The 23,391-nt window shown below is 45.5% G+C and overlaps 1 protein-coding gene and 1 long non-coding RNA gene across 7 annotated transcripts in view; one reads left to right on the top strand and one right to left on the bottom strand.

The window, feature by feature from the left end:
* PRKG1 (protein kinase cGMP-dependent 1) overlaps window positions 1-23,391 on the bottom strand; it is a 1,872,748-nt gene that overhangs the window by 1,419,902 nt on the left and 429,455 nt on the right. The gene's annotated exons all lie outside the window — the stretch shown is intronic.
* Window positions 22,180-23,391, top strand: part of LOC135056487 (uncharacterized) — a 173,694-nt gene continuing 172,482 nt past the window's right edge. The window contains exon 1 of the long non-coding RNA XR_010243986.1: window positions 22,180-22,498. This is a non-coding gene — a long non-coding RNA (uncharacterized LOC135056487). The remainder of the gene's footprint in view (window positions 22,499-23,391) is intronic.

The raw sequence follows: 23,391 nt of genomic DNA, 5'->3' as shown, positions 1-23,391 counted from the left end.
GATTATACCAAAGCTCCCAAACGGGCGGGAGAGTGCGGATGACTCTGCAGCACCGAATGAGAGAACTCCAGGTCCTCCTTAGCCAGGTTATCAAATTTGTAGGATTTTACAAACGTGTTTGCCCCTGACTAAATAGCCGCTCGGCAAAGTTGTAAAGCCGAGACCCCTCGGGCAGCCGCCCAAGATGAGCCCACCTTCCTTGTGGAATGGGCATTTACATATTTTGGCTGTGGCAGGCCTGCCACAGAATGTGCAAGCTGAATTGTATTACACATCCAACTAGCAAAGTCTGCTTAGAAGCAAGAGCACCCAGTTTGTTGGGTGCATACAGGATAACAGCAAGTCAGTTTTCCTGACTCCAGCCGTCCTGGAACCTATATTTTCAGGGCCCTGACCACATCTAGCAACTTGGAGTCCTCCAAGTCCCTAGTAGGCGCAAGACACCACAATAAGCTGGTTCAGGTGAAACACTGACACCACCTTAGGGAGAGAACTGGGGACGAGTCCGCAGCTCTGCCCTGTCCGAATGGACAAACAGATATGGGCTTTTTTGAGAAAAAAACCACCAATTTGACACTCGCCTGGTCCAGGCCAGGTCCAAGAGCATGTTCACTTTTCATGTGAGATGCTTCAAATCCACAGATTTGACTGGTTTTAAACCAATGTGTTTTGAGGAATCCCAGAACTACGTTGAGATCCCACAGTGCCACTGGAGGCACAAAAGGGGGTTGTATATGCAATACTCCCTTGACAAACTTCTGGACTTCAGGAACTGAAGCCAATTCTTTCTGGAAGAAAAATCGCCAGGGCCTGAAATTTGAACCTTAATGACCCCAATTTGAGGCCCATAGACACTCCTGTTTGCAGGAAATGCAGGAATCGACCGAGTTGAAATTTCTTCGTGGGGCCTTCCTGGCCTCACACCACGCAACATATTTTCGCCACATGTGGTGATAATGTTGTGCGGTCACCTCCTTTCTGGCTTTGACCAGGGTAGGAATGACCTCTTCCTGAATGCCTTTTCCCTTAGGATCCGGCGTTCCACCGCCATGCCGTCAAACGCAGCTGCGGTAAGTCTTGGAACAGACATGGTACTTGCTGAAACAAGTCCCTTCTTAGCGGCAGAGGCCATAAGTCCTCTGTGAGCATCTCTTGAAGTTCCGGGTACCAAGTCCTTCTTGGCCAATCCGGAGCCATGAGTATAGTTCTTACTCCTCTACGTCTTATAATTCTCAGTACCTTAGGTATGAAAAGCAGAGGATGGAACACATACACCGACTGGTACACCCACGGTGTTACCAGAACGTCCACAGCTATTGCCTGAGGGTCTCTTAACCTGGCGCAATACCTGTCCCGTTTTTTGTTCAGACGGGACGCCATCATGTCCACCTTTGGTAATTCCCAACGGTTTACAATCATGTGGAAAACTTCCCCATGAAGTTCCCACTCTGCCGGGTGGAGGTCGTGCCTACTGAGGAAGTCTGCTTCCCAGTTTCCATTCCCGGAATGAAACACTGCTGACAGTGCTATCACATGATTTTCCGCCCAGCGAAAAGTCCTTGCAGTTTTTGCCACTGCCCTCCTGCTTCTTGTGCCGCCCTGTCTATTTACGTGGGCGACTGCCGTGATGTTTTATCCCACTGGATCAATACCGGCTGACCTTGAAGCAGAGGTCTTGCTAAGCTTAGAGCATTATAAATTTACCCTTAGCTATATTTATGTGGAGAAAAGTCTCCAGACTTGATCACACTCCCTGGAAATTTTTTCCTTGTGTGACTGCTCCCCAGCCTCTCGGGCTGGCCTCCGTGGTCACCAACATCCAAAACTGAATGCCGAATCTGCGGCCCTCTAGAAGATGAGCACTCTGTAACCACCACAGGAGAGACACCCTTGTCCTTGGATATAGGGTTATCCGCTGATGCATCTGAAGATGCGATCCGGACCATTTGTCCAGCAGATTGGCCCTTGTGCAATGATGCACTGATTTTAGGAGGTTCCTGACTAGCTCGGATAACTCCCTGGCTTTCTCTTCCGGGAGAAACACCTTTTTCTGGACTGTGTCCAGAATCATCCCTAAGCACAGGAGACTTGTTGTCGGGATCAGCTGCGATTTTGGAATATTTAGAATCCACCCCTGCTGTTGTAACAGTATCCGAGATAGTGCTACTCCGACCTCCAACTGTTCCCTGGACTTTGCCCTTATCAGGAGATCGTCCAAGTAAGGGATAATTAAGACGCCTTTTCTTCGAAGAAGAACCATCATTTCGGCCATTACCTTGGTAAAGACCCGGGGTGCCGTGGACAATCCAAACGGCAGCGTCTGAAACTGATAGTGACAGTTCTGTACCACGAACCTGAGGTACCCTTAGTGATAAGGGCAAATTTGGGACATGGAGGTAAGCATCCCTGATGTCTCGGGACACCATATAGTCCCCTTCTTCCCGGTTCGTTATCACTGCTCTGAGTGACTCCATCTTGATTTGAACCTTTGTAAGTGTTCAAATTTTTTAAGATTTAGAATAGGTCTCACCTAGCCTTCTGGCTTCAGTACCACAATATAGTGTGGAATAATACCCCTTTTCTTGTTGTAGGAGGGGTAATTTAATTATCACCTGCTGGGAATACAGCTCGTGAATTTTTTCCCATACTGCCTCCTTGTCGGAGGGAGACCTTGGTAAAGCAGACTTCAGGAGCCTGCGCAGGGGAAACGTCTCGACATTCCAATCTGTACCCCTGGGATACTACTTGTAGGATCCAGGGGTCCTGTACGGTCTCAGCGTCATGCTGAGAGCTTGTCAGAAGCGGTGGAACGCTTCTGTTCCTGGGAATGGGCTGCCTGCTGCAGTCTTCTTCCCTTTCCTCTATCCCTGGGCAGATATGACTCTTATAGGGACGAAAGGACTGAAGCTGAAAAGACGGTGTCTTTTTCTGCAGAGATGTGACTTAGGGTAAAAAACGGTGGATTTTCCAGCAGTTGCCGTGGCCACCAGGTCCGATGGACCGACCCCAAATAACTCCTCTTCCTTTATACGGCAATACACCTTTGTGCCGTTTGGAATCTGCATCACCTGACCACTGTCGTGTCCATAAACATCTTCTGGCAGATATGGACATCGCACTTACTCTTGATGCCAGAGTGCAAATATCCCTCTGTGCATCTCGCATATATAGAAATGCATCCTTTAAATGCTCTATAGTCAATAAAATACTGTCCCTGTCAAGGGTATCAATATTTTTAGTCAGGGAATCCGACCAAGCCACCCCAGCTCTGCACATCCAGGCTGAGGCGATCGCTGGTCGCAGTATAACACCAGTATGTGTGTATATACTTTTTATGATATTTTCCAGCCTCCTGTCAGCTGGCTCCTTGAGGACGGCCCTATCTATAGACGGTACCGCCACTTGTTCTGATAAGCGTGTGAGCGCCTTATCCACCCTAAGGGGTGTTTCCCAACGCGCCCTAACTTCTGGCGGGAAAGGGTATACCGCCCATATTTTCTATCGGGGGGAACCCACGCATCATCACACACTTCATTTAATTTATCTGATTCAGGAAAAACTACGGTAGTTTTTTCACATCCCACATAATACCCTCTTTTGTGGTACTTGTAGTATCAGAAATATGTAACACCTCCTTCATTGCCCTTAACGTGTGGCCCTAATAAGGAATACGTTTGTTTATTCACCGTCGACACTGGATTCAGTGTCCCTGTCTGTGTCTGTGTCGACCGACTAAAGTAAACGGGCGTTTTAAAACCCCTGACGGTGTTTTTGAGACGTCTGGACCGGTACTAATTGTTTGTCGGCCGTCTCATGTCGTCAACCGACCTTGCCGCGTGTTGACATTATCACGTAATTCCCTAAATAAGCCATCCATTCCGGTGTCGACTCCCTAGAGAGTGACATCACCATTACAGGCAATTGCTCCGCCTCCTCACCAACATCGTCCTCATACATGTCGACACACACGTACCGACACACAGCACACACACAGGGAATGCTCTGATAGAGGACAGGACCTACTAGCCCTTTGGAGAGACAGAGGGAGAGTTTGTCAGCACACACCAAAAACGCTATAATTATATAGGGACAACCTTATATAAGTGTTTTCCCTTATAGCATCTTTTTTATATATTTCTAACGCCAAATTAGTGCCCCCCCTCTCTGTTTTAACCCTGTTTCTGTAGTGCAGTGCAGGGGAGAGCCTGGGAGCCTTCCCTCCAGCCTTTCTGTGAGGGAAAATGGCGCTGTGTGCTGAGGAGATAGGCCCCGCCCCTTTTTCGGCTGCCTCGTCTCCCGCTCTTAACGGATTCTGGCAGGGGTTAAATATCTCCATATAGCCCCCGGAGGCTATATGTGAGGTATTTTTAGCCAAAAATAGGTTTTCATTGCCTCCCAGGGCGCCCCCCTTCCAGCGCCCTGCACCCTCAGTGACTGCCGTGTGAAGTGTGCTGAGAGGAAATGGCGCACAGCTGCAGTGCTGTGCGCTACCTTAAGAAGACTGAGGAGTCTTCATGCCGCCGATTCTGGACCTCTTCTTGTTTCAGCATCTGCAAGGGGGCCGGCGGCGAGGCTCCGGTGACCATCCAGGCTGTACCTGTGATCGTCCCTCTGGAGCTAATGTCCAGTAGCCAAAGAAGCCAATCCATCCTGCACGCAGGTGAGTTCACTTCTTCTCCCCTAAGTCCCTCGTTGCAGTGATCCTGTTGCCAGCAGGACTCACTGTAAAATAAAAAACCTAAGCTAAACTTTTCTAAGCAGCTCTTTAGGAGAGCCACCTAGATTGCACCCTTCTCGGCCGGGCACAAAAATCTAACTGAGGCTTGGAGGAGGGTCATAGGGGGAGGAGCCAGTGCACACCACCTGATCCTAAAGCTTTACTTTTTGTGCCCTGTCTCCTGCGGAGCCGCTATTCCCCATGGTCCTTTCAGGAACCCCAGCATCCACTAGGACGATAGAGAAATAATAATAATAATAGTTTCTCTAACGTCCTAAGTGGATGCTGGGGACTCCGTCAGGACCATGGGGTTTAGCGGCTCCGCAGGAGACAGGGCACAATAATAAAAGCTTTAGGATCAGGTGGTGTGCACTGGCTCCTCCCCCTATGACCCTCCTCCAAGCCTCAGTTAGATCTTTGTGCCCGGCCGAGAAGGGTGCAATCTAGGTGGCTCTCCTGAGCTGCTTAGAATAAAAGTTTAAGTTAGGTTTTTTATTTTCAGTGAGTCCTGCTGGCAACAGGCTCACTGCTACGAGGGACTTAGGGGAGAGAAGTAAACTCACCTGCGTGCAGGATGGATTTGCTTCTTAGGCTACTGGACACCATTAGCTCCAGAGGGAGTCGGAACACAGGTCTCACCCTGGGGTTCGTCCCGGAGCCGTGCCGCCGACCCCCCTTGCAGATGCCGAAGTTGAAGAGGTCCAGAGGTCCAGAAACAGGCGGCAGAAGACTTTCAGTCTTCATAAGGTAGCGCACAGCACTGCAGCTGTGCGCCATTGTTGTCAGCACACTTCATACCAGCGGTCACTGAGGCTGCAGGGCGCTGGGGGGGGCGCCCTGGGCAGCAATGTATTATACCTTTTTTATGGCTAAAATACATCACATATAGCCCTTGAGGCTATATGGATGTATTTAACCCCTGCCAGATCTCACAAACTCCGGGAGAAGAGCCCGCCGTTTTAGGGGGCGGGGCCTATTCTCCTCAGCACACGGCGCCATTTTCCTGCTCAGCTCTGCTGTGAGGAAGGCTCCCAGGCTCTCCCCTGCACTGCACTACAGAAACAGGGTTAAAACAGAGAGGGGGGGCACTTATTTGGCGATATGATTACATATGTGAAAATGCTATAAGGGAAAACACTTGTATAAGGGGTTGTCCCTGTATAATTATAGCGTTTTTGGTGTGTGCTGGCAAACTCTCCCTCTGTCTCCCCAAAGGGCTAGTGGGGTCCTGACCTCTATCAGAGCATTCCCTGTGTGTGTGCTGTGTGTCGGTACGTGTGTGTCGACATGTAGGAGGACGATGTTGGTGAGGAGGCGGAGCAAATTGCCTGTATTGGTGATGTCACTCTCTAGGGAGTCGACACCGGAATGGATGGCTTATGTAGGAATTACGTGATAATGTCAACACGATGCAAGGTCGGTTGACGACATGAGACGGCCGGCAAACAAATTAGTACCTGTCCAGGCGTCTCAGACACCGTCAGGGGCTTGTAAAAACGCCCATTTACCTCAGTTGGTCGACACAGACACAGACACGGACACTGACTTCAGTGTCGACGGTGAAGAAACAAACGTATTTTCCTTTAGGGCCACACGTTACATGTTAAGGGCAATGAAGGAGGTGTTACATATTTCTGATACTACAAGTACCACAAATAAGGGTATTATGTAGGGTGGGAATAATCTACTTGTAGTTTTTCCTGAATCAGATAAATTAAAGTGTGTGATGATACGTGGGTTTCCTCCGATAGAAAATTATTGGAGGTATACCTTTTCCCGCCAGAAGTGAGGGCGAGTTGGGAAACACACCTTAGGGTGGATAAGGCGCTCACACGCTTATAAAAACAAATGGCGTACCGTCTCCAGATACGGCCGCCCTCAAAGAGCCAGCTGATAGGAAGCTGAAAAATATCCTAAAAAGTATATACACACATACTGGTGTTATACTACGACCAGCAATCGCCTCAGCCTGGATGTGTAGCGCTGGGGGGGCTTGGTCGGATTTCCTGACTGAAAATATTGATACCCTTGACAGGAACAATATTTTATTGACTATAGAGCATTTTAAGGATGCATTTCTATATATGCGAGATGCGCAGAGGGATATTTGCATTCTGGCATCAAGAGTAGATGTGATGTCCATATCTGCCAGACGATGTTTATAGACACGACAGTGGTCAGGTGATGCAGATTCCAGACGGCACATGGAAGTATTGCCGTATAAAGGGGCGGTCCATCGGACCTGGTGGCCATGGCAACAGCTGGAAAATCCACTTTTGTTACCCCAAGTCACATCTCCCCAGAAAAGGACACAGTCTTTTCAGTCTCAGTCCTTTCGTACCCATAAAGGCAGGCGGGCAAAAGGCCAGTCATATCTGCCCAGGGTTAGAGGAAAGGGAAGAAGACTGCAGCAGGCAGCCCATTCCCAGGAACAGAAGTCCTCCACAGCTTCTGCCAAGTCCGCAGCATGACGCTGGGGCCATACAAGCGGACTCAGGTGCGGTGGGGGGTCATCTCAAGAGTTTCAGCACGCAGTGGGCTCACTCGCAAGTGGACTCCTGGATCCTACACGTAGTATCCCAGGTGTACATTGGAAATTCGAGACGTCTTCCCCTCACAAGTTCCTGAAGTCTGCTTTACCAACGTCTCCCTCCGACAGGGAGGCAGTATTGGAAAAAAATTCACAGGCTGTATTCCCAGCAGGTGATAATCAAAGTACCCCTCCTACAACAAGGGAAGGGGTATTATTCCACACTATATTGTGGTACTGAAGCCAAACGGCTCGGTGAGATCTAAAAGATTTGAACAATTACATACAAGGGTTCAGATCAAGATGGAGTCACTCAGAGCAGTGATAGCGAACCAGGACGATATGGTGTCACTGGATATCAGGGACGCTTACCTACATGTCCAAATTTTGCCCTTCTCACCAATGGTATCTCAGGTTCGTGGTACAGAACTGACACTATCAGTTCAGACGCTGCCGTTTGGATTGTCCACGGCACCCCGGGTCTTTACCATGGTAATGGCCGAAATGATGATTCTTCCTAAAAGAAATATGGACGCTTTCCTGATAAGGGCAAGGTCCAGAGAACAGTTGGCGGTCGGAGTAGCACTATCTCAAGTAGTTCTACGACAGCACGAGTGGATTCTGAATATTCCAAAATCGCAGCTTTTTCCGACGACACGTCTAATGTTCCTAGGAATGATTCTGGACACAGTCCAGAAAAGGATGTTTTCTCCCGGAGAAGAAGACCAGGGAGTTATCCGAGCTAGTCAGGAACCTCCTAAAACCAGGAAAAGTATCAGTGCATCATTGCACAAGGGTCCTGTGAAAAATGGTGGTTTCTTACAAAGCGATCCCATTCGGTAGATTTCACGCAAGAACCTTTCAGTGGAATCTGCTGGGAAAATGGTCCGGATCGCATCTTCAGATGCATCAGCGGACAACCCTGTCTCCAAGGACAAGGGTGTTTTCTTCTGCGGTGGCTGCAGAGTGCTCATCTATGAAAGGGCCGCAGATTCGACATTCAGGACTGGGTCCTGGTGACCACGGATGCCAGCCTGAGTGGCTGGGGAGCAGTCACACAAGGAAAAAAATTTCCAGGGAGTGTGATCAAGTCTGGAGACTTCTCTCCACATAAATATACTGGAGCTAAGGGCAATTTACAAGGCTCTAAGCTTAGCAAGACCTCTGCTTCAAGGTCAGCCGGTATTGATCCAGTGGGACAACATCACGGCAGTCGCCCACGTAAACAGACAGGGCGGCACATGAAGCAGGAGGGAAATGGCAGAAACTGCAAGGATTTTTCGCTGGGCGAAAAATCATGTGATAACACTCTCAGCAGTGTTAATTCCGGGAGTGGAAAACTGGGAAGCAAACTTCCTCAGCAGGCATAACCTCCACCCGGGAGAGTGGGGACTTCAGCGGGAAGTCTTCCACATGATTGTAAACCGTTGGGAAAAACCAAAGGTGGACATGATGGCGTCCCGCCTGAACAAAAAACTAGACAAATATTGCGCCAGGTCAAGGGACCCTCAGGCAATAGCGGTGGACGCTCTGGTAACACTGTGGGTGTACCAGTCAGGGTATGTGTTCCCTCCTATGCATCTCATACCAAAAGTACTGAGAATCATAAGAAGCAGATGAGTAAGAACGATACTCGTGGTTCCGGATGGGTCAAGAAGGACTTGGTACCCGGAATTTCAAGAGATGCTCACGGAAGAACCGTGGCCTCTACCTTTAAGAAAGGACCTGCTCCAGCAGGGGCCTTGTCTGTTCCAAGACTTACCGCGGCTGCATTTGACGGCATGGCAGTTGAACGCCGGATCCTGAAAGGGCATTCCAGATGAAGTCATCCCTACCCTGGTCGAAGCCAGGAAGGATGTAACCGCAAAACATTTTCACCGCATTTGGCGAAAATATGTTGCGTGGTGTGAGGCCAAGAAGGTCCCTACAGAGGAATTCCAACTGGGTCGTTTCCTACATTTCCTGAAAACAGGACTGTCTATGGGCCTAAAATTAGGGTCCATTAAGGTTCAAATTTCGACCCTGTCAAATTTCTTCCAGAAAGAACTGGCTTCAGTGCCTGAAGTTCAGACGTTTGTAAAAAGGGTACTGCATATACAGCCTCCTTTTGTGCCCCCAGTGGCACCTTGGGATCTCAATGTTGTTTTGAGTTTCCTAAAGTCACATTGGTTTGATCCACTCACCACTGTGAAATTAAAATATTTCACATGGAAGGTGAAGATTCTATTAGCCCTGGCTTCAGCCAGGCGTGTGTCAGAATGGGCGGCTTTATCATATAAAAGCCCTTACTTAATTTTTCATTCTGACAGGGCAGAATTGAGGACTCGTCCTCAATTTCTCTTTAAGGTGTTTTCTGTTTTTCACATGAACCAACCTATTGTGGTACCTGCGGCTACTAGGGACTTGGAGGACTCCAAGTTACTTGACGTTGTCAGGGCCCTGAAAATATATGTTTCCAGGACGACTGGAGTCAGAAAATCTGACTCGCTGTTTAGCCTGTATGCACCCAACAAGATGGGTGTTCCTGCTTCTAAGCAGACGATTGCTCGCTGGATTTGTAGTACAATTCAGTTTGCACATTCTGTGGCAGGCTTGCCACAGCCAAAATCAGTAAAAGCCCATTCCACAAGGAAGTGGGCTCATCTTGGGCGGCTGCCCGAGGGGTCTCGGCTTTACAACTTTGCCGAGCTGCTACTTGGTCAGGGGCACACCCTGACTGAGGAGGACCTGGAGTTCTCTCATTCGGTGCTGCAGAGTCATCCGCACTCTCCCGCCCGTTTGGGAGCTTTGGTATAATCCCCATGGTCCTGACGGAGTCCCCAGCATCCACTTAGGACGTTAGAGAAAATAAGAATTTACTTACCGATAATTCTATTTCTCGTAGTCCGTAGTGGATGCTGGGCGCCCATCCCAAGTGCGGATTGTCTGCAATACTTGTACATAGTTATTGTTACAAAAATCGGGTTATTCTTGTTGTGAGCCATCTTTTCAGAGGCTCCTTCGTTGTTATCATACTGTTAACTGGGTTCAGATCACAGGTTGTACGGTGTGATTGGTGTGGCTGGTATGAGTCTTACCCGGGATTCAATATCCTTCCTTATTATGCACGCTCGTCCGGGCACAGTATCCTAACTGAGGCTTGGAGGAGGGTCATAGGGGGAGGAGCCAGTGCACACCACCTGATCCTAAAGCTTTTATTATTGTGCCCTGTCTCCTGCGGAGCCGCTAAACCCCATGGTCCTGACGGAGTCCCCAGCATCCACTACGGACTACGAGAAATAGAATTATCGGTAAGTAAATTCTTATTTTTAGTTATATATAGCAGTTTTCTCTATCAGGACTCAAAGTCCCTTTACATGCATCAAGAACATAGCACAGAGGTTTAGTTTTACAGCAGTAGGAAAACAAAACAAAAAAACAGTGACCAAAGTGTATATGCAGGGTTGGTGCAGTCATTATGGGTCAAATTCCACAGGTTACATGACCCACTCATGCAAGGTACCAGATAAGGAAGGCATTTTGGGCACACTGGGTACTGTTTATAGCACCACCTAATTGAAAGGCAACTATTTTATAACATTTTCTTGTAGCAGAACAAAGATAACTTAAACAACCTTAAAATACATATAGAAAAATTGAATCTAGAATTTGTCTTGTCAAATGCAAGAATAGCACCAGCCTTTCTACTACTTAGCAGCTTTCCATTTTGTGCATTGTATTTAGAGAGGCACAGATGGGTCAGCATTAGGAGGGATTGCTGACTCCATAGTGCCATAGGGGAAGCCAGGGGTATCCCCAGGTAAGCTGGCTCTCAGATGCTGTAGGAGCCATTACCATGTGGCCTTACACTGGGAATTTAACCCAGACATATTTGTAATTATTTATGGGGTGGGTGTGGGGTGCGGTGGCCCCTGTGTCGGTATGGCTGGGCTGCTTCAGGTCGGCACACCCTAACACTTTATTAACACTTATGATTTTCCCTATCACTTTGTATATATTATTTTAATCACACCACTTACATAGCACTTCGGTGCTTCTTATTAACCCCTATTAATTTTCACCTGTGTGCTGACCTGGGGTGGCCGACCTGTGCCGACATCGTGGGGTCCTGCACCCCGGACCCATACCTAGTATTAGGGACCCCCAGTGACGGAGAAGCCTTGTCGATCGGCCTGGGGGCTTAACCCTATATCTGCAGATATACGCAACTAAGATCTCTGTATTATCTGACTATAATGTAGTAATATTTTTCACTCGGTGTGCATTAGGGAACACAGTTTTTTCCTACACAGAATTACCCCTCCCTTTTAGCACCTGAGTGACATTACAATCTGATTGAGCAGCTTTCCATTTTGTGCTTTCTACTACTTACACAATGGGACAGGAGGAATATGTTTGTTTTTGTGTGTGTGTGTGTGTGTGTGTGTGTGTGTGTGTGTGTGTGTGTGTGTTTATCTCTCTAGAACCTCATTAGATAACAGGTTACACAGGACACAGACACACAGGTGGGGAGGAAGAGAAGTTGGGATCCCTGTTTCACTCACAGCTCTCTCCACCCTCCTATCTCTCCTCAGGTTGGATAGCTTCTTCAGTAGCTCATGAAACCTGATAGTCCTGTGTCTTTGCCTGTACTGCATACTGTCCTCACATTATGGCTGCTTGGTTCTGCTGCTGCATATGAGGGAAAGCTAGTGATGTCCGTGTGCTCTGGCCGGGGGGGTCCCCTGACAAAGGGTGGCCCGAGACAGTACAGTAAGCCCTGTGCCCCTCCCTTAATCTGGCTATGAGTATGATATGCACTGAATGGATAGATCGACATGTTGTGCATCCTTCCCAAGAAAGAACCATCTGAGGCCTGAGGCAAGTTGTGCAGATTACATCTGGCAAGTTGGACAATTAGCAGAAGTATAACATTCAGGTGGTGGGGGGAAAAGAAATTAAAATAGAAAGAAGGAAACAGCAATATTAAAACAATGGTGACAGCACTATAAAAACTATGGTAAAGTTAACAAAAAACTAAAAATAATTAAGTAAACTGCAACAAGCCTATCGTCTCCGTCGTTCGAGTGTGCAGTCGCATCCAGCAGTTTGTTGAGTGAGACTGGGCCGAGGAAAAAGACTGCCCCCAAACCCAGTCTCTGAAGTACATGGTAACAACAGAATAATATCCAAGGTAACGTATGTAACCAGGACAGCCATCAGGGAGGACTGCGGGGACTGGAGTCCCGGGCCCTTATAGAGAGGGGGCCCTCCCCTGGCTCCTATCGCCAATACCTGGAGAGCTGCACAGGCTGCACAGCAACAACGGGCTGATGCGCATGGAAGACTTAATATAAGCCTTTCCTGCGCATCAGCTCTCTGAATAGTTTGTGCAAGTTTGCAGTGCTCCACCCATATGTAACATTATGATGTGTGACATAACATAGGGGTGGAGCAAGGTGGCAGAATTTTTTTCTTCTTGGGGGGGGGGGGGGGGGGGGGGGGGGGCTGTCTATTTTGTCAGCCCCAGGCTCCACAATTTCTGATGGCAGTCCTGTATGTAACCATGATTGATACCAGATGCGGCTCCAGAGGTGGGGTTGCAGCTCGCTTCAAAATTCAAATAGGGGAGCCACACCAACTGCCAGTGAGTCAGTTTGAAATGGCAGTTGGTGTGACTCCCGTATTTGAATTTTGAACTAACCTGCAGCCACACCTCAGGAGCTGCCACTGGTGAGTACACATTTGTGGGGGTGGGGGGAGTAATAACACATAAAGATACTTATCAGCAGTGTTTGAAAAAAAATTAAATTTAACATTCTAGAGTAGTTCAAAATCCAAATCTGGTTCAAACTATGGTTCTAATTCTGCATCCTTAGAACGTAGCCTTTACAGAGGCAGGCCAAGTATTTTTACGACTTTGCACTCCTGTTGTTATTGAGACTGCACGGTCACTATTGCTGGGCAGTCAGGGAGCTTTGTATGTTCAATGAGGTGTTGATTAACAGATTGACAGTCAATAGGTCAACAGGTACAAAAGGTAGACATGAAAATGGTCGGCACGCTTTTTTATATTTTTGGGTTTCATTTTGTATATTTAACCATATATGATCCAAATTAGCAGAAACGTGTACCCTTGCCACGCTTTAGGCATGGTGGCTTTCTCCACTCCGCTTGCCACAAGGTTACTAAAGGTAATAACGGTGACATGGATCGAAAATTAAGCAAAAGTAGAAAAAACATGAAAACACCCAAAAAACATTTGTTGATCATACGTGGGTCAACCATTATTGATCTGTCATCTGCCACCCGTTCACTGCTGGTCTGCATATATAAAGGCTTTCTTCTGTTCATCTCATCTGCTATCGCCATTTGAAATGGAAGCATAGTATGGGGTGACTAAGGGCCCCCATCTAATAACGAGTTTATTACCAACGCAGTATTTTGTTTATTATCTCAGTGATACTAAGGAACATACCATTGGTATTCAATATTACCTCCTTCTCCAGTAAGGCCCAATGATGTCATCACCCCCCCCCCCCTCCCCCTCAGCGGCATCCTCCGCTATGTTGCTGGCAGGCAACCGTTGCTGGCGACAAGGTACTCTGTAATACATGTGCTACGGCTAGTCCGTATATGTGCACTATACTTCTACTTGCTGGGGACCTGGCAATGCCTAGAAAGCTTCACTGAAGCAGGGTAAGCTGCACTGGGTCCCCATTGCCGGCAATCGAGATCAAATCACTCTCGCCATCTGCAAATGGTGTCAGCGGCCGAAGGGCATGCTTGTTAAATACTGAAAGGAGGACACAACCTCTTTAGCGAGTGCTAACTGGGATATGTCTCGTTGCTAAATGGGGCCCTATGCCCGGATGTAACCGGTGAAGGCTATCACCCCCTGGGAGTATAGTTAAATAGGGCTTTTGTAAATAAGCCTCTAAAAAGGTATATAACTGCTAGTGATGTTATCTAGGTATAAATCCATGACTTAATAAAATAGTAAATTTTACTGAAGATATAAAAGTGTTTTTCCCATACAAACAGAACACTGCCATCGCCATTTCTGATAATGATTGGATGTAAGACTGATTCATCGGAATTCGCTGGTGACCCAGTTTGGTCTCACATGCTGTCCACAATAGCTGTGTGTGGGGTCAGTAAACTTTCCTACTGGCCAGCAATATCGCAGCAATGAATAAACTGCTCTGAATCATCTTGGCCGAGGAAAATACTTTATAGATGTGTGAAACTCTAATCTAAACGGTTCAGGCAAAACTTAAATTCCAATTCCTCAATGTAAATAAGCATGACTTACCATTCTTGCAGGAAAATAAATATCAGCAGTTCTTTTCTGCCATGAAACTCTTGGTTCCAGCTTGTCTTTCTTTCAATGGCGTTAAATACACTCACACTACTGGAACAATTAGTCACTCACACTCGAAGAAATCATGGTCAAATGCTATTTTGTAATTATTACAATTCTATCCATTAAGATTGTTTAATTGGATTCTATTCACAACTGTACAGTCCTAAGGCCTTTAAATAATATTTATTTAAAAAAAACAGGCAAGCATTATTTGTTCTTTAAATACAAAAGCTTACAGTACTAATTAGGGGACCTCTATGATTATATAATATTCAATTCTAACATTTATGCTCCTGTTTATTCAATACTTATTAGAATGTGGTTGTAAATAACAGAGATGACATAAAAAGCTGTATTATAATGGTTGCATGTTACGGATTACACTATCTGGGCTCGCTCAGATCTATTAGAATGATTTTTAAGTCGTCATAGAATGCGCTGGAAAAACCTACGAGGGCTGCTTTGCGGTCGGAAATGGAGAGACTGCTGCTGATATCAGAGATCTAATGCGATCCCTCCATTGTACATTTGGAGGATCCGTAATAGTTGTGGGTATCCCTGAAAGACACATATTTTGGGGGGTATTTGTGCCATCACAGACCCACACCACACTTGTACCTTGTCCATCCTTCATAAATTGATGTCATAAGATGGAGAAAAAAAAATCACAGGATAAACTGTTGGCAGTGCCATATTTCTAGAGAAAGTAGCAAGCAGATGTTTCAAGATAAGTAAATCCAATGGGTGAAAGGGCGTGTGGTGTGGACACTAAATCAGGGGCCCAGAGCTCTGCACTCCCTGCACTCTTTAGATATGTCAGTGAATAGCAGTTTGAATCAAGGGAACCATGTTTTTAAAACAAGGTAACGTTTTCCAAGGACACCAGATGGTGGAGGTACAAGCTCACCAATACATATTCTTAGATTACCACAACAGCTGTAAGACTACCCTTTTTTTTTACATACATATGTACTGTATTCATGAATTTTGCTAGTATATTTTTTATTTAAAGCTGCTTATGTTTTTAGGTTTAGTGATACTATGGAGGAAACTCAATTGGCACAACAAAAAATGGCTTTTACCGTGATTTTTGCCCAATGTTATTTTTGGTAATGCAATTAGAGACCCTTTTTTTCACCATTTTCCCATTAAAAAAATTCAAATTTCCCATTAAAATCCAGGATAGTAAAGAAGCAGAGAGTTTTTTCACACTGCGCTCACCCCCGGTTTTAGATTTGCATGTATCTACCCTGGTGTAATAAATGGTGAGATGCTTAATTGATTATCAAAGTGATATTTATTTAATAACAATAAATGATAGTCCCGAATACTATGATTGCAATCTATTTGGCTGTGTAAAGCCTTCTTACTAGTTGTGCATAAGCATGCTTGATTCTAGGTTTAATGATGAAGTCCATAAACAGTGAAAATATGAATACAGAAATGAATGGAAAAATGGAAAAATGAAAACAATGAAAAAAATGATGAAAAAAATATAAAAAATGAAATGAAAAAATGAATGAAAAAATGAATGAATGAAAAAACGAAGAAAAAATGAAAATGGAGAAAAGTGTCTATTTGGTATAATTCAAACCGCGGCGTCCCGCTGGTGTGAACTGAGTGCACTTGTTTAAAATGACATTCTGCTACTGACAATTATACAGCAGTGGAAGGTGCGTGAGAATGAAAGGGGACTCTGGACTGGTCTGCCTCCCCCTGCTTCTGCCGCCGTCACTGTGACTGTGTTCTGTCACAGGTCGGAGGCTTGTCAGCCTGGGTTCGGTGCCTGTCTTGGAGGGGGAGATGCACGCACTGCGACCACTCTCAGAGTGGTTCGTTGCCGCACTTCCCCCACCTACAGAGACTCACCTCAGATCTCCTTCTCCCTTGCTGGATGTGTCAGCGGCAGGCTGTCTCCTCGATGCTTGGCCGTCGTCCGTGATCTGCAGACACTTCCTGGTCTTCAGTCACGTGACCGGGTTCCGTCTCTTGTTCCGCTCCTTCTGTTCGGTCGTGCAGCTGTTGTGGATGGTGTAGGGAAATGCTCCAACGCGTTTCGGCCCTTGGGGGCCTTCCTCTGGGAGAAAAGAGTGTATGTAATTTCTCCTGTGGTGAAGAAATAAATAGGCTGATCTGTGGTTCCTTCGCTCTGATTGGATATCGTGCTTCATGTTATGAGAGGCAGTTGTTCTTGTCAATCACACTGTGTGCCCAATGAGAATGACAAGACATGTGATTAGTCTTTCATGGTCCTTTTTGATTGGTTTTGCAACTGTCAGTCATGTTCCTTGTCTTGCAATGAGTGGGTTTGTAATCTTGAAGCTTTGTTTATGGTTGCTATAGTAATGATTTCAGTCTGGTTAATGAATTAGTTCATTGTGCAGTGCAGAGATCAATGGGTATGGATGAGAATAATGAAATGGATCAAATGAATTGCATACAAATGGTGGAAAAATGTGAAAAATAAACATATAAAATGATAATATATGATAATAAATTGGATGAAATGAAATAAGTAAATAATTAATATAAAATAAATGGAATAAATAATGAGAGATGAATAACACTATAACCTTAAAGTACATTGCTTTAATCTGCTGTATAGTGTAAGTGGGTGGGTTTGTGCGGGGTGGACTAATATGACCTCAGATGAGAATGGATGAATGATTGTAAACTGGAGTGTATTGAGTTTATTAGTGGTTTCTATATTGATAACAGACCAAAGTGGTCAATATTGCTTTGTGGGTGTTAGTTTTTTTATTGACAAATGATAGATCTCACTTCATTGTCAAAATTGAGTCCTCTTGGTACTAGTGTGTCCATGTCAATCATAACTCGTAGTTCTTCTTTGTTTATCTGGTGGATGTAATTGCCCCCCCTCCACCTGGGTTTGACTTCTTTTAATCCAATGAATGTGAGTAATGTAGGATCACTGTTGTGAAATTGTTTGAAATGTTTGGATATTGGATGTTCTTCTGTTCCTTTTCTTATGTTCCGGATGTGTTCATTTAATCTTATCTTGAGTGGTCTCACTGTCCTCCCTACGTATTGCTTGTGACACGGGCATTCCAGTACATAAATCACCCCCTTGCTGTGACATGTTAGTGTTGTTTTGATTTTCATTGTTTTCTTGTTTGAGGTGGATGTAACTGTGTGGACAGGTTTGGTACTTCTGCTTTTAGTAGTGGTACATGCGTTACATGTACCACAGTAATAAAAGCCTCCTTTTATTTGGACTTTGTCTATAGTGGTCTGTTTTTGTGTTTTGGGTGCGATATGGTTCCTTACTATTTTCTGTCTGATGTCTGGCGCTTTTCTAAATATTATTCTGGGTGCTGTTGGTAAAACTTTCGCCAGTGTCTCGTCTTGTAATAAGATGGGCCAGTACTTGTTGATGATCTTCCTAACTTGATGGGAGTCTTTGGAGTATTGTGTGATAAAGTATATGTTGTCGTCCTGGGTTTGTTCCTGTTTATGGTGGTATTGTAACAAAGGTCCTCTGTCTAGTTCTCGTACTTTGTTGAATGTTTCTTGGATAATGGCACTGTCATACTTCTTTTCTATAAATTGGCTCTTTAGATTTTGTCCCTGTGTGTCATAATCTGTCAGGCGTGAGCAGTTTCTTCGTAGATGTTTGAACTGTCCTGTGGGTATGTTCTTTATCCAATTGTGATAATGACCGCTGGATGTATGAATATAGCTATTGACGTCTACTGGTTTGTGAAATGTATTGGTGTGAATAGTGTTGTCTGTTATGAAAATGTTAAGGTCCAAAAATTCTACCTTTTCTTTACTGAAATTGGTGGTGAACTGTAGGTTGTGGTGGTTTGTATTAATGTACCTTAGGAAGTTTTCTAATGTTGTTTGAGTGCCCTTCCATATGAAAAATATGTCATCTATGTATCTTGACCATAGGACGAGGTTCGCACCAAGCTCCGCCTTGGACCAGATGAATTCATCCTCCCAATGGCTCATGAATAAATTTGCGTAGCTAGGTGCGAACCTCGTTCCCATGGCCGTGCCAGTGACCTGTAGGTAAAATTCTTCTTCGAACCACAAATAGTTGTGTGTAAGTATGTGCTGTATGCATTCAGTAATGAAATCTCTCTGCGTGGGTGTCATGGTTTCGTCTTTTGTTAGAAAATGATGTACGCTGGAGATGCCCTGATCGTGATCTATTACTGTGTATAATGATGCTACATCACATGTGGCTAACCAATAGTCTTCCTGCCATGTGATTTTTTGTAGTTTATTCAGTATGTCAGTCGTGTCTTTTAGATGTGACGGTTGTGCTGATACGTATGGTTGTAGAAAGGTGTCTATATACTGAGAGAGGTTGGAAGTGAGTGAATTTATTCCAGATATAATCGGTCTGCCTGGTGGATTAAGTTTGTTTTTATGTATTTTAGGGAGATAGTAAAATACTGGGATGATGGGATGTGGTTTGTCTAGAAATGAGTGTTCTTTTGGTGTCAGGATCTCTGTATCCAACCCTTTCTTGAGGAGTGCCTGGAGTTCTTTTTGAAACTTGGTTGTGGGGTCTGTGGATAATTTACTGTAAGTGGTGGTGTCGTCTAGTATCCTATGTGCTTCCTTGAGATAATCCTCCTTGTTCAGGACGACTATCCCCCCTCCTTTGTCAGCCGGTTTCAATACTATGGTCGTGTCTTTGTTTAGGTCCGTTAGTGCTTTCAGTTCAGCTTTAGTCATGTTTGTCTTGTGTTTGGATGGTTTGTCACAAATTTTCAAAATGTCATGCTGAATCATGTTTGTGAATGTCTCTATCTGTTTGCCCATGATGTAGCTGGGGTAAAATGTAGATGTACTGGAATGCCCGTGTCACAAGCAATACGTAGGGAGGACAGTGAGACCACTCAAGATAAGATTAAATGAACACATCCGGAACATAAGAAAAGGAACAGAAGAACATCCAATATCCAAACATTTCAAACAATTTCACAACAGTGATCCTACATTACTCACATTCATTGGATTAAAAGAAGTCAAACCCAGGTGGAGGGGGGGCAATTACATCCACCAGATAAACAAAGAAGAACTACGAGTTATGATTGACATGGACACACTAGTACCAAGAGGACTCAATTTTGACAATGAAGTGAGATCTATCATTTGTCAATAAAAAAACTAACACCCACAAAGCAATATTGACCACTTTGGTCTGTTATCAATATAGAAACCACTAATAAACTCAATACACTCCAGTTTACAATCATTCATCCATTCTCATCTGAGGTCATATTAGTCCACCCCGCACAAACCCACCCACTTACACTATACAGCAGATTAAAGCAATGTACTTTAAGGTTATAGTGTTATTCATCTCTCATTATTTATTCCATTTATTTTATATTAATTATTTATTTATTTCATTTCATCCAATTTATTATCATATATTATCATTTTATATGTTTATTTTTCACATTTTTCCACCATTTGTATGCAATTCATTTGATCCATTTCATTATTCTCATCCATACCCATTGATCTCTGCACTGCACAATGAACTAATTCATTAACCAGACTGAAATCATTACTATAGCAACCATAAACAAAGCTTCAAGATTACAAACCCACTCATTGCAAGACAAGGAACATGACTGACAGTTGCAAAACCAATCAAAAAGGACCATGAAAGACTAATCACATGTCTTGTCATTCTCATTGGGCACACAGTGTGATTGACAAGAACAACTGCCTCTCATAACATGAAGCACGATATCCAATCAGAGCGAAGGAACCACAGATCAGCCTATTTATTTCTTCACCACAGGAGAAATTACATACACTCTTTTCTCCCAGAGGAAGGCCCCCAAGGGCCGAAACGCGTTGGAGCATTTCCCTACACCATCCACAACAGCTGCACGACCGAACAGAAGGAGCGGAACAAGAGACGGAACCCGGTCACGTGACTGAAGACCAGGAAGTGTCTGCAGATCACGGACGACGGCCAAGCATCGAGGAGACAGCCTGCTGCTGACACATCCAGCAAGGGAGAAGGAGATCTGAGGTGAGTCTCTGTAGGTGGGGGAAGTGCGGCAACGAACCACTCTGAGAGTGGTCGCAGTGCGTGCATCTCCCCCTCCAAGACAGGCACCGAACCCAGGCTGACAAGACTCCGACCTGTGACAGAACACAGTCACAGTGACGGCGGCAGAAGCAGGGGGAGGCAGACCAGTCCAGAGTCCCCTTTCATTCTCACGCACCTTCCACTGCTGTATAATTGTCAGTAGCAGAATGTCATTTTAAACAAGTGCACTCAGTTCACACCAGCGGGACGCCGCGGTTTGAATTATACCAAATAGACACTTTTCTCCATTTTCATTTTTTCTTCGTTTTTTCATTCATTCATTTCATTTTTTATATTTTTTTCATCATTTTTTTCATTTTTTTCATTGTTTTCATTTTTCCATTCATTTCTGTATTCATATTTTCACTGTTTATGGACTTCATCATTAAACCTAGAATCAAGCATGCTTATGCACAACTAGTAAGAAGGCTTTACACAGCCAAATAGATTGCAATCATAGTATTCGGGACTATCATTTATTGTTATTAAATAAATATCACTTTGATAATCAATTAAGCATCTCACCATTTATTACACCAGGGTAGATACATGCAAATCTAAAACCGGGGGTGAGCGCAGTGTGAAAAAACTCTCTGCTTCTTTACCATTATTTTAACAAGTAGGACCAACTTGTCAAACACAAGCAGCACTCCCCGTAACGTTAGCACATTTCTGTGCGCAGTCCACCCAAATCCTATAAAATCCAGGATAGGTTTCTCAGACCTATGTTGCGAAACAGGCCACTTATCCGGGATTTTTTGTTCAGGGCCTCATTGGGTCCCGAAAAAAGAAAACAATAAGTGTGGGCATCGGACTGCCGTTGGGGCTAATTGGATAGCCTGAGGGGATCAATTGAATTCCCCCAATATGTGCTATAAATTAGATATATAGTACAATTCCTAATAAATGAAGCACTCTAATTCAAAAATAGGTTCATTATACATTTAACAAAGTGTTAAATTATTGCCTACCGGAGGAGCACTGCTATACAGGGCCACTGTGGGAAATGTTACTGAGTCACAATAACAAAAAGTTTTCAGGAACAGAACACTTGTACATGCTGACAATTCTCAGCTGGATCCTTTTATATCTTATAAAATATTATTTTCCATAGCCCTGTGAATGCCATGTGTTGATGAGAAATGGGTCATGTTGTGACACAATGCAATCTACTCTACTCTGCAAAACCGTAAGAAAACAACTCCGCTCACACTTTTCTGAACGACCAAGGTCTTTACTTCAGCACTGATCAGAGGCGTCGGAACTGGGGGGGCAAGGGGGCAGCTCGCCGCCCCCCCCCCCCCCCCCCCCAAACATAGAGAGGCGCCGATCATTTACAGGAGGAGCGGAGGAGCAATGTGCGGTCAGGTGAAAGACCGCACATTACATCCTCCGCTCCGTGCAGTGAACGTCTAATCAGTCCCAGCGCTACCCGCCCCGCAAGGTCTGCAAAGCAGGGAGGCCCTCTCCCTGCTCTGCTACCTTGCTGATATGCACTGTGCAGTGTTGCTGCCGGAGCTCCGCCTGTCACACTGACAGGCAGCATGAGCAGAAGCTCTTCACACTATGGTCTCCCCCCACGCTCCTCCCCGCTGCACTAGTCAAAACAGGCAGCAGTGTCGCCCCTCCAGTCCTCCCTCCCCACTGAAGACACAGCATCTTCAGCATCACTCACCCCTCCTTCACGTATGGGACAGCAATGCACAGACAGGAAGTCATGTGATGTACACCTGACTGTGCACTGACTGGAGGAGCCAGCAGCGACAGGAAGAGGAGCAGCCAGCCACACAGACTGAGGAAGACTCTGCAGAGGCTCAGGTACTGTAGTGCTGCCTCATATAATTAAGGGGAGAGGGGGGAGGAGAGAAACTATCACATTAATGTGTGTTGGGAGGAGGGGGGTGTCATAATAATGTGTGCTGGGGGGAGGGGTGTTATAATGTGTGCTGGGGGAGGGGTGTCATATTGTGTGCTGAGGGGAGGGGGGTCATAATAATGTGTGCTGGGGAGGGGGGTCAAAGGGGGTGTCATAATAATGTGTGCTGGGGAGGGGGGTGTCATAATAATGTGTGCTGGGGAGGGGGGTGTCATAATGGGGAGGGGGGTCATAATAATGTGTGCTGGGGAAAGGGGGTGTCATAATAATGTGTGCTGGGGAGGGGGGTGTCATAATAATGTGTGCTGGGGAAAGGGGGTGTCATAATAATGTGTGCTGGGGAGGGGGGTCATAATAATGTGTGCTGGGGAAAGATGTGGTCATAATAATGTGTGCTGGGGAAAGGTGGTGTCATAATAATGTGTGCTGGGGAGGGGGGTGTCATAATAATGTGTGCTGGGGAGGGGGGTGTCATAATAATGTGTGCTGGGGAAAGGGGGTGTCATAATAATGTGTGCTGGGGAGGGGGGTCATAATAATGTGTGCTGGGGAAAGATGTGGTCATAATAATGTGTGCTGGGGAAAGGGGGTGTCATAATAATGTGTGCTGGGGAAAGGGGGTGTCATAATAATGTATGCTGGGGAAAGGGGTGTCATAATAATGTGTGCTGGGGAGGGGGGTGTCATAATAATGTGTGCTGGGGAAAGGGGGTGTCATAATAATGTGTGCTGGGGAGGGGGGGGGTGTCATAATAATGTGTGCTTGGGAGTGGGGGGGTGTTTTAATAATGCGTGCTGGGGGGGTAGTGTCATATTAATGCATGCTGGGAAAGGA

This window comes from Pseudophryne corroboree, chromosome 3 (genome assembly GCF_028390025.1).
Source record: "Pseudophryne corroboree isolate aPseCor3 chromosome 3, aPseCor3.hap2, whole genome shotgun sequence".
Taxonomy (NCBI): Eukaryota; Metazoa; Chordata; class Amphibia; order Anura; family Myobatrachidae; genus Pseudophryne; species Pseudophryne corroboree.
The sequence above is the reverse complement of the archived record's forward strand: the minus strand, read 5'-3'. Positions and strand labels throughout refer to the sequence as shown.